We start from the raw sequence: 12,705 nt of genomic DNA on the forward strand, positions 1-12,705 counted from the left end.
GTCCTGGGGGGGTGGTTGGGGCGGGGGGCCCCGGGAGGGGGCGGTCAGGGGACAAGGAGTGGGGGGGGTTGGATGGGGTGGGGCTTCTGAGGGGGGCAGTCAGGGGGCGGGAAGTGGGAGGGGGCAGGGGCCAGGCTGTTTGGGGAGGAACAGCCTTCCCTACCCAGACTTCCATACAGTTTCGGAACCCCGATGTGGCCTTCAGGCCAAAAAGTTTGCCCACCCCTGAGCTAGGCAGTAGTACTGCAGAAAAGGATCTGGGTTATAGTGGACCACAAACTGAATACGAGTCAACAATGTGGTGCAGTTGCAAAAAAGGCTAACATCATCTGAGGCATACTAACAAAAGTATTGTAGGTATGTTACAGGAGATCATTGTTCTGTTCTACTCTACTCACCTGGTGAGGCCTCAGCATGAGTACTGTTTCCTAAAGTGTGTCTGTGAGCCATAATTAGGAAAGATGTGGAGAAACTGAAGAAAGGTCAGAGGAGAGCAAAAAAATAAATGATAAAAGGTTTAGAAAACTTAACCTATAAGGAAGGATTAAAAAAACAGGTATGTTTCATCTTGAGAAAAGACGACTCAGGGGGGACCTGATAATAGTCTTCAGATATGTTAAAAAACAGATATGTTAGAAACATGATCGTGGTCAATTTTTCTCCATGTCCACTGAAGATAGGACAAGCAGTAAAGGGTTAATCTGCAGCAAGAGAGATTTAGGTTAAATATTAGGAAAACCTTTCTAATTATAAGGATAGTTAAGCACTGGAATACGTTACCGAAGAAGGTTGTGGAATCCCCCTCTTCAGAGATTTTAAGAATGGGTTAGACGAACACTTGTCAGGGATGGTCTAGATATATTTGGCCCTGCCTCAGCACAGGGGGCTGGACTACATGACCTCACAGGGTCACTTCCAGCCCTACATTTCTAGGATTCTCCTCCTGGGTTGCAATCAGATGCTTTAACCACAAGACTATCCATTCTCATTTATAGACCCATGTCTCGTTTACTGTACACTTTCCAACTTCAGTCAGAGTCCTACAGACAACAACTTCACTCGCTACAGAATCCTCGCTAATTCATTAAGCATTGTCCATCTTGTGAACCGAATGAAGCAGAGGTCTGACTGAAAAAAATAGGCTGTGATCATGTTACAGGTGGTATCATAATGCATCTGCACAAATGATAGAATTAAGATTGCATGGGCAAACTTGAATCTGGCATTTCCTAGTTTATGAATGCTTGACTTTCCAACATTAAAATGTTCAGATGGCCTTTTTGCATGTCATTGCATATATAGCTTAGAGTTGAGTACATAGACTTGTACAGTGTCCAGCACACTGGGGCCCCATTCTTGGTTGGCCTTTAAGCACTACTGTAATAATCATGGTTAATAAAATAAATAATAATAATATACTCCCAGCAAGTAGTTCTGCTGACAGAATGATAGCGCTGGCATCAGAACACAAAGAGAACTTCCATGCTTATTCCGTTTTCTAGTTCTGTGTTTTATATTGATAAAAGATTAAAAAGAAACGCTTTAACCTGAACATTTATGACAATAATAATCCCTGATCTTTCACGTTTATTTTTTTCAGATTATGTTTGTCAAAAATGCAAGAGGAAAGCAGTAGATTTTTAAAATATACTATTTCTAAGCTATGTCATAATCTTCATTAATAGAACTATTTAATATATGTAAAACACACCATCGGCAGAATTTTTCAGTGACTGCTTATTATATTGAGCTACTCTTCTAACAAATAAATATGCATAAAACAAGAGAGATACTTATAAGCAAACTTTTCTGATATAGGGGTAGTTAAAAAAGAAAACCTCAACTTATTTGCTGCCAAATATCTCCTAAACTGTTTACTTTGGATGACTGAACCTGTGAGCCCTGTTCATATCCTTGGAACATGTCATTTTAAATTACATCTTTTCGTTTGTAAGAAATTACATGATGATTATATTTTGACATGAAGATCACTGAGAAGCTGAGCAAGATACCTATATGGTTCCATACTATAACTCGTAGAACTGATAGCATATAATCTTATTTTATTACAAAATCACGTAGAGCTGTTGCAGCCTCATACCACAAGAAAATAATTGTGATTAGCTCTCCTTAAAATAGCTATTCTAAGTTAATTCTGCATTCAGTAAATCTCACAGAAAAGGTTACAGCTTCTAGAATTTTTGACATTAGAGGCAAATGTGGCTTCTGGTGTGTACCTTTAGAAATCTATGAGATCTGAAATTGTGCAGGCACCTTTCATTGTTTCCCAGCAACTTTAGACAGATGAAATTCCCGATTTAGATAGGTTAGATTATAAGAATGTGTAAATCACACAGAAATTTTTCAAATCAGTCATTTTAGCTGCTTACATACTCTAATGAGTTGGATTAGTAGAAAGACTCATACAAAAGTTCTGAAGGCAATATCCAAAGAGGGTAAACTGGAATTGGAATGTTGGCATCTTTTAAATCAGTATCTGGTGTCCTTCCGTTAGGTCCATAGGCATTAAGATTAATGATCTCTTGCTCTCAGACCTTGTCTATGCTGATGACATTGTTCTTCTAGTAAAGAGCCCTGACAGGTTTCGCGAGGCCGGAGTTGGTCAAGGTTGGGCTCCATGATTCATGGTCAAAGACAAAGCTGAAAAACCTATGTCAGGTCCTCCCCCAACTCCAATCTCTTTGAATAATGAAACTGTTGAAGCAGTCTCCAGCTTTTGCTATTTGGGTTCTATACTCGCCTGTTTCCTCCAACTCTGATACAGAGGTTCTTCACCAAATTGGCATCACAGCATCAGCAGCATGACAAGCTCAGTATGACAAGCAAGCTCAGGATCTATTCGAGCTGTTTCCTCTCTGTACCGCTGTACGGTTGTGAAACATGGACACTATTGCCACTCAGACGGGGCAAAACTGGAGGCTTTCCACACAAAACACCAATGTCATATCTTGGGCATAAAGAGGAACGACTTCATTATAACACAGACGGTTATGGTAGCTACAGGCTACTGGGGCCATTGTCCACGTCTTCTGCTTTTTGGACATGTCACCAGAATATCACAAGACGTACTGGCTACCGCCATTCTCTGGGCAGCTTGTAACATTCGGGATAAAATTCCACCAACTGAGCAATAGAGGCAGCCTAGAGGCAGACCCCGTATCACGTGGGTGCATCAAGTCTGTTCTGATGTTGGACTCCTGACCCATTAAGCCCTTGTGGCCGCACAGGAACAGACCAAAGGGGAATGATTGCTATGGCAGACCATTCAGCTAAGCATTGAAGAAAAAGAAGAAGATAAACCGATATGTAGGACTCCAGAAGCTATTCTTTTTTAGAAAAAAATAACAACAAAAACCAAACAAACAACCTAGAAAAACATAAACCAAAACATCTTTTTCTCTTTAGTAGAGGTGAGAATATAAAAATCTTGATTAAAAAACATTTTATAAATGCTTCTAAAGCATGTTTAATAAAGTGCTCTTATCTGGGAATTTAAATATTTTCTATTTAGGTTGATCATTTACGTGGGAATACATTGTTGAGAAAAACTGACAGTTCTAAATTATTTGTCGTTAGTCATACAGTCCCAGGAAATGGTCAGCATGGGATAGATATTGTTATTCAGTTTTAATGGCTCCTCTGCTCTAACAAATGAAATAATAATAATATATAATTTATTATTATTACTAATGCATATAAAGAGTTTTTCAAATATTGCAAAGTATTTTGCAAACTTAAAGTAGACATAGTTATCACTTCCTACACAGGAAAAATTCAGACAATTCAGGGATGCAAGATTGCAGCTCTTTAACAGCACATAATGTTTAGGAAATGAAGTAATGACGTAGCCAACTGAAACTACAGAAGGGATTTTTGGTAGGCAGAATACACTTAAGATGGAATTGGTCCAGAATATTAAGGTTAGCTCCCGATTTCTAAAAATTAGCATGAGAGCTTCAATGATCAAAAGTGGATAAAACCTTAGTTTTATTTCCCATTGAAAAGTTGCCATCTTCAAGCAGCTCAATGCCCTCCAATGGCATGCTAGTGTACTGGTTCAAAACTTACGTAGTCATGAAAGTTCAATGATCATTATCTGCACTTTCTGCAGCACACAAAAGTTTTTGGAAGTCTCGTATCCAACTAATAACCAGGCTTGACCCTGCTTTATTGTAAGATCTCACACTACAAGGAGCATGATCTATGTAGCAAGGTGACAAGTAGTTATTTGTCATTAGCTTTATTACTGCAATATTTAACTCTGAATTATATCTAACCAGAGCAGAACACAGAAGAAAGCAGTACAGAGTATGTTTCTTGGTGTTATGATACATCTTTTATTACTATTTATGGGTGAGTTTGGATATTGAAGGTAATCCTTTTCCTGTTACCATTTCCAGCATCTGTGGTTTTCTGAATATCCGATCAGCATAATGAAATGAAAACAATTTTTATCAGAATGAAAAATAAAACTGATTTACAATGGTCAATAGCCCTGGTTCTCCAGCGTTCTCAAGCTGCTCTCCACCACTCTAATGATCCCAAGCTGCCCTAAAACTGATGCAGCAGTCAGGCCGCACAAGATATCCCCCAGACTAAGGGGATTTTTGAGTGGCGTATAGCTGCTCAAGTAGCTCCTACGCACACACCCTGGCTACTGGTACAGGGCGACTGTCCAAGGAAAAGGCTCTAATAAAGCCACTCTAATTTATGCTGAGGACCAGAGGGCTCTGGGATCAGGGAGCCAAATGTTGCTTAAAGCCATCTTTTTGCCCCCTCCTCAACTATGCTAAGCACTCCTCAGCCTGAGAATCTGAACTTATGTATCCTAACCCAAATATTTAAGAACCAAATGTAAACAGATTTTGCTAGTTGTACAGTACTTTGAACAGGACTATCTGTATCTGGTTATTTGATAGGAAATTTACCCCATGTCTGTAGAGACTCAGGATTATTAATCACCCACCTCTTCTACCCATTCATATACTCTTCATGCTTTTAATTTCTTCTTAAAAATTAACCCCACAACTGTAGTATGAATTTACTTATCTCTCAAAGCCTGACTGACATAAAAATGTATATGCTATATCTCACTGGAAGTGCCTGTACTTTTTAAGATGTAGACACAAGCTTAATTTGTTTGGCATTTAGTATGTTTTCACCATAATTTGCAAAACATTATTAAAATATTTTTTCTAGGTGAATTAGTAAGTTGGTAAAGTAGAGGTCCACTGTCATAATACAACTTTTCTGTATATAAAAGTTTTTTGGTACTACTGCTATGATGGTCTTCCAGAAAATCATCATGCTTTGTACAACATGGCATTACCTTAGCTGGCATGTATAATTGATGTATGTCACATTTTATAAAATGATTGCAAGGTCAATCCAATTTTCTATTTTCCCTGTTTGTGTCCTCTAAGAATCTCTTATCTTCACATATCACTTACAGAGCAGTGGCAAAGATAGGAGACAAATCACTCCAATGAATGTAATAGCAAAACTGATTAGAGAGAGGGAGAGATTAATTGCATGTGTCAGATATAAATAAAAGATTTAGGTGACAGCCTAGATATATTATACATATGTATTATATAGCTAGATATATAGACCTACATCCACAAAGTTCAATATATATTATAAACCTAGGTTAAAATAGGGGCTAGGTTTTCAAAAAACAAAGCCAGTTATTTTGGCTCAGCAATGTGTGTAATATATATACACACTAGGGGGCAGATCTCTAGTGGGTATAAATTTTCATAGCCCCACTGAAGTCAATGGAGCTATGAAAATGTACAATAGGAGAGGCTCTGCCCCCTCTTATGATGATTGTTCTAGTTGTATCTAGGAGAAAAGGGATGGATTGTTCCCTCTTCCACCCACTTATTTTCCATAGTACAGTCAGCAGCAATGAGACGTGCGGAGTGGCTCACCCAGTTCAAGAACAGAGTAGTCATTTTGAAAACCTTGCAGTTTGGATACACATTTGCCAGTGTAATAATATTTAAAATGATACATTTCACAGACATGCAGCTTCTGATTTTTACATATTTTGTTATGCTGATTTAGAAATCGAAAACTCTCAAACTTCAAAGATTTGGAGTTCTGTTTTGTTATTTTAAAGGAAATTTCACCTGCCTTTTTTATTGAAGAAATATTATCTACTATCAAAAATAATGAAATTGGCTTTTAAAATATTAACACTGTAGTTATAAGTTGATCTTATCTGCTCATTACCTCATTCCTTGGTCTGGATGTTCAATCTCACCTTCCCCTCATGCTGTGTGAACCTTGAATACCAGTATCCAGGTGTGAAGTCAGCTGGAATTCAAGTTCAAATCAGCAGGGGAGATGTTTTCAATCTGGGCCAGGGAGGAACAGCAGATGTGAAATGTGTGGAATGCAACCTGCTGGGAAGTTGAAGCATTGGCAAAACAGTGCAATGGAACAGAGGGACATAAGATAGTCACTTTGCCTTCTAGTCTGCAGGAAGGAAGGCAACTAAAAGGATATAAGGCCAGAAAAGAGATGAGATTTCCAGAGATAATTATTAGCTACTATTTATTATTTCAATATTTTAATGATATATTCTTTGTAATACATAATTTATTTTCTATACAGCCGTTGTTAAAAAGCGGGGGAGTTTTCCTTACAGGAAAAGATGTGACAATCTAAAGGGAGTCATGAAATTTGGAGTTTAAGATTGCCATTATGTCCTAAATGCACACCATTATTCCAATTTAATGTATATGATGTAGTCCAATATCAACATATCAAATCAATATTCCAAGTAGTTATAATGGGTTAAATTAATTATAACAGCCTTAGCTAAAATTCCTAGCTTTGATCAGTTATAATCCAACTTTAATATTTGTTTCTGTGATTCAAAAGTCAAACCTTTAACATTTTAATGGAATCTTTTTGTTATAACTTCAATTACTGTAAATATATATTTGACTTTTAAGAATAAAGACTCCCCCTCCCCCGCAAATTTATTTTAAGTTGTATCCTATCACTTCTCAGAATGAATGGCACCTTATGACCAGCCTGACAAGATGAAACAATCACAATGATAGTCTTCCTGGAAATTCTCCTTGACAAGGAGAAATTTTAAACGTTGTGAAGAAAATGAAGGGAAATGAAATGGCATTGTTTTCAAGAAAGAAATAAAAATGGCACAGCTGATAGAGTACCCAGAGCTGGGCTATACTGGACTTTCCTCGCATCTGATCAGAACTGACGGCTTATAAAGTACAATCATTGCTCAGAAATGTAATTTTCTCCTCTCAGCTTCCATCCCATGTACCTTTTCTTTAGACAAAAATGTCTTATTGAAGCATTAATTTTATTTCAGCAGAACTAATCCATGGAGGCTAAGTGAATGTAAAATTCCCATGGCAAGGACTAAAAACAGTTTGACAAGTTCATAGAGCTTGCTTGAGTTTGACCTCAGAATAGAAATGTCTGTCCTCAGGAGGGTCTGGCCAATTCCTTTTTTCTTCCTACATCTGAGCAGCTGGAGTTAGCTATGAAAAATTCATGCAACAATATGTTTCAAACGCCCACCTCTATACCCTCAACATCTGCTGACTTTACTTCACATTAAAACCTCAAAGTGAATCCTCTCTTCTAGTTTGCAGTAAACTTTGGTGGTGAATAAGAGAAATTATGGTTTAGAAATGCTTTCTTCCTGAAAGGAAAATATCTACTCGGGACCTGCTGATGATTTATCTTCCTAACAATACTGACAGAGGGGAAAATAAATGCATCCCAAACAAGGGGAAAAAACTTGTAGGGAAAGGCTCCAGACCCAGCTGGATGAAAAACCACCTCAAAAATGTTATTAGAAGTAAGCAGAATGCCTACAGGGAATGGAAGAAGGGATTGATCAGCAAAGAAAGCTACATCCTGGAGCTTAGAAAACGTATGGAAAAAAGTGAGAATTGCTAAAAGTTAAGCAGAATTAGCTCTTGCCAAGGAAATTAAGACAAGTAATAAGAGGGTTTTTTTAGTTATATAAATAAAAAGAAAATAAGGAAAGATGAGTTTGGGGTGCCATGAAGTGTGGATGGGAATGTGATAAAAGAATCTAGATATGGCCCCAAAACTAAATGAATCCTTTGCCTCTGTTTGTTGCAATTAATTTCTAAAATGTTATGCTCACTGCGTAAAAACCCTTTTATAGTTATTTGACCTCCATGGACCCTGACAGTGACCTAAACATCTTGTACTGTAATAAGATCCTTTATTTTATTGTTCAAATACTTTTGGTGAAAAATCAGTACCTTGCAGTTCTGAAGTTGAATATTTTTCATGTTTTAAATTTTGTGTTTTGATAACAGTTAACTGAATAATTAAATGGGTTTCAGCCAGGGACAATTAGGTCTATTTAGCTTCATCTGATAGATGACTACCCCCACAGAATAAAATACCTTCTTACTGCAAGTGGAAGCTAGGCATGATAATATGACATCCTTGTATTTTAAATTAATTACAATACAACCATACCAGGAGTATAATTTTTAGACCCCAACTATTCCAATCTTACCAATTGCACAACCATTTCCTTTTTACACTCCCAATGCTCAGGGAGGAAATTTATCTTCATTAAATGATAATTGTCTTTATTATCTTTTGACTCTTCAGAAATGCTAGCAGGCAAGGTTTTTACAATTTTCATCAATCTTGTTTTGTGTTTTTACAAAGCCTGCATCAGAAAAAGATGTCCAAGTCTGCAGAACGCTCTATATTTCCTAGCAGTATGAATAGGTCTTGAGAATATCTAATTTACTAATATATCTACTGAAACGACAAGCACCTCAATATTTCACAGCTTAACAAGAAGGTCCAGCAGCAAGGTCCTGAATTGCAGTTCCAGATGATTAGTGCTGCAAAAGCAATTCAAACAGCAGTGTCCATGCTGTCAAAACAGTTTACGTATGCCCACCTTCTGCAATCTTGCTTTTTCACTCATATACCAGGGCTATGCTCTTTCTGATTTTTCATAAAATATTTGGAGAGAGATTGACAATATAACTGCACATTGCTAAAGTTCCTAGACTGGTGTAGGGTTACATTGGTGTAGGGTTTCTTATTATCGATAGTTTTCTATTTAGGTTAATAGCTAGGTCTCAGTATAGCTTGGATTCTCAGAACCTCACCTTTTTATTGAAGTGATACCACAGAGTACTACCTTATCATCTTTGTCATTTTATTACATACTGAAACCTCAGTCAACTTCATATGTGGGGATCACACCTTCTTGTAAACCTGGTTACTTATAGTTGCCTTTCATGAAGCTTGGGTTCTAGAAATACCTGTAATTTCATCAAGAAGCATCATAAGCGCTGAATAACTTTCATCTATAAGTGGTAGAAACTGCAGAGAAATTTCCTGTTTACCACTGTACTTTCAGCTGGCTTACGTTACATGTGAGAGATGCTTCAAGCTTCACTATGCTTGGGTGCATAGTGTGTGCCCCTGGAGGAAGTGTCAGAGTTTTGTGATGCCCTTACTTTAATAAACAGTTCTATCTGTAATTGTTCTGCCAAGTCTGATAAGATCAAAAGAATGTTATTTAATTCCCCTGACAAACCAAAGTCTTCAGGAAGTGATCTGATGATCTGTGCTAAAGCATTACTGTATTTCTGTACATAAGAGAGTAAGTGAGAGAGAAGAGAATAGATAACAGGACCTGGAATCAGTTGATGATGATATCACTACATCGTATATATGTCATTATATGGATAGGAGTGGGGAAATGTGGTGTGGAGAATGTGAGAAATTTCTCTATTTTTATGAAAATTATGTGCAACTCAGTTTACCCAGTCACTGTTATATTCCTACATGGTCTCAAGAAATTAAGTTCTTTCCAGAGATACTCCTTGTGCTAAGGAGACAGGAAGTGGCAACTGGGTGCCTATATTTGAATGAGAGTCATTAAGGACTATCAACAGTTGAATATACCAGGCCCTCGCTGAACAATGGGGAGGCTGTTGCCAAGGTGAAACCAGCTCTCTCCAGATCTCTAGAGGAGAGAGCAGAAAATCCCCAGGAGAGGAACAAAGGAACCAAGATGTTGGTTAAAACCACAGAGGCTGAGAAGTCTGGGGGACAAGAATAAAGGGGCATGTTTCCTGAGGGACAGGGAAGCTTTTTGATTGCTAGAAAAGCTAACCTGAAGGATGCCGGCTGCAGGGTCAGACAGGAGACTCCATGTTCTGAAGCAAAAGCCATTTACAAGAGAATGGGAAGAGAAGGACCTTGGACTCCCTAGAGGACTCTTACAAAATCCCAAAGAAAACTCAAGTCATGAAGAAACTGACACAGACAACGGTGTGCAGATATTTCTTATTTTGTCTGGATGGGTTTTTTGTCTCTTGTGCCATCTAAAATAAAAAGTAAATATTAGAAATCCTTTTTGCCAAGTTTGTGTCTATTTGCTTCAAAAATATCACATGTCCCTGAAGGGGTAAACGATCAACCAGAGTGTCCACAAGAATGGTACTCAGGGAAAGCATTTGCTTAAGTTACTGGGTAATCTTAGAGCGCCTAGCACTGGTCTTGGGGACCTAGCACAGCTGGGCCAAACAGGCCAAAGATGGTGGCTGGAGCCCAATGAGACCCAGAGGAGCTAAAAAAGCCCCTGGGCCCAATGTGTGGGTCCAAACAACAGCTTAGTGATGTCCTTCAGGGGATATTGACCAGAAATGTGACACTGGTGAAGTCATGCATATGCAAGGTTCCATAGTTTTTATGATGAAAATAATACTTCCATCTAAATAGTATAGTGTTTCCATTTTAGGAGCTCAGTGCTTTACAAACATTATGCTTCACAACAGCCCATCAGACTGCTGGTTATTATACTCACTATATTAATTGGGGAGGCCCCATAGCTTGTATAAACTGATATAGCTACAGCAGCATACTGGGGCTATACCCTTACTCCAACACACAGCTCTGTTGAAGTCACCAATTTACACCACCTGAAGATCTTTCTCAGAGTTTAAATGATCTACCCAAACTTACACAGCAAGTCAAGTGACAGAAATGGTAACAGAACTCAAACTCCTATTTCCCAGGTTTTACTAGCCAAAATTCCTCCTGGAGTTACACAGAAGCTGGGATACATAGTTTATAAAAATCACGACTTATTAGTTCAGTAAATAGGTTTTTCAGTTGAAGATAAGGCATTTTAAATTTATGACTAATCTATGTCTTCTTGGTCCAGGTTGCATTTGACATATAACTGACATTTTCTTACTGTGCTGTCTGTTGGACACAATCATGATTCACTCTAGCTTTCATGAGATAATAAGACTATGAAACCTCTTCAGAACAAAAAGACCAGCAGTCACTAGCCCTTCATGCACGTTTTCTATTATTTCCACAATTCTCTCCCTTTTCTGTTTAATTTATTATAGATATTTCCATTGCGCTCACCACTGTGGTATCTGAGCTCATAAATTGCTTCTTTGTCATCTAAGACCTGATCAATTGCCCTTGAAATAAACGGAAATATTTCTACTGACTTCAAAGGGAGCTGGATTGGATCTCTACGCTACATTTTAAATTATATCTATTTTGTGTGCCTCTGTTTTTGGGAGGTCAACTTGCCACTTTAAAGGGTCCCAATTTCCAGCGGGGAGGTATTCAGCACTTTTTCCAGGTGTCCAAAGTTGGGAAAACAATAACTGAGAAAATGGAACTTGTCTTGAGCTTTAACCTTCCACAGCTGGTGAAACTACTCATTGGTTTTCACCTTTTTGTTTAATACATGTGTGAAGCAAATAGGGCATCCAGTGCGGCAATTTGGGCTGCACAATAATCACGGTGCAGATTACACAAAGCTCTGTTCCTCTTTTTCATCCAATCCACATGTTGCTGTGCCAACCTTTTCAGAGTGCGGCCAGCCTCAGGATGTTGATAGCAATGAGTTGAGACTCAACCCAGACAAGACAGAAGCAATATTGATGGGTAGATGAAACACCTTAGAAGTATGCCAGAGATAGTTTCTTGCCCCTCCTCCCGCCGTTACTTAAGCCTGTGGAGCAGTGTCACCCTTGACTGGATAGTAGTATACACCTTCTCAATTGTTGTTGAAAGGCCAGAAAGTGGTCAGGCTTTAGCCCCAGATTAGTACGGTGTGGTTCAAAACCAATTGGCTGATTGTTCAGAAGGACCTGTTGTGATAACTGGAACTACAAGTTTACCCTAATTGTGATCTTATCTGTGAAAAGTGAGTCAAAGCTCACAAAATGTCACAAAAACCTACAACAACAAATGTTGAGGGGAAAAGGTACAAAAGTTGAGACAAAAAAATTGAATTAGTCCAAACAAAAAGGCCTTCTGATAAAACTCAAGGACTATGTTAAAATCATGCCTGGGGTAAGTGACTGGTCCTTTGGGACAGGGAGTAACCCTTTTTGATGCAAAGGACTATTTTTCACAAAGGCAAGCTTAACTAGGTGGTAGGATCAACTGGAGTTCCCAAGGGGACTGTCTGTGACTCCCTGTTAAAGCTGTTGTAGTGCCTGAGGAGTTCACACTTGATGGTTGGTGAAATCTAAGTATAGAACTCACAACCAATTTGGGGTGTGTGCCCTGCTTCTTAACAGACTAACCTGAAGTTGGTACTCATGCTCCTGACAGCTTGACCTCCACCATCTCTTGGGACCCCAGGCC

The 12,705-nt window shown here is 38.4% G+C and overlaps 1 protein-coding gene across 2 annotated transcripts in view; it reads right to left on the minus strand.

The window, feature by feature from the left end:
• The window catches only part of SDK1 (sidekick cell adhesion molecule 1), a 646,617-nt gene that overhangs the window by 262,412 nt on the left and 371,500 nt on the right, over positions 1 to 12,705 (minus strand). The gene's annotated exons all lie outside the window — the stretch shown is intronic.

The sequence above is a fragment of the Trachemys scripta genome, chromosome 10 (genome assembly GCF_013100865.1).
Source record: "Trachemys scripta elegans isolate TJP31775 chromosome 10, CAS_Tse_1.0, whole genome shotgun sequence".
Taxonomy (NCBI): Eukaryota; Metazoa; Chordata; order Testudines; family Emydidae; genus Trachemys; species Trachemys scripta.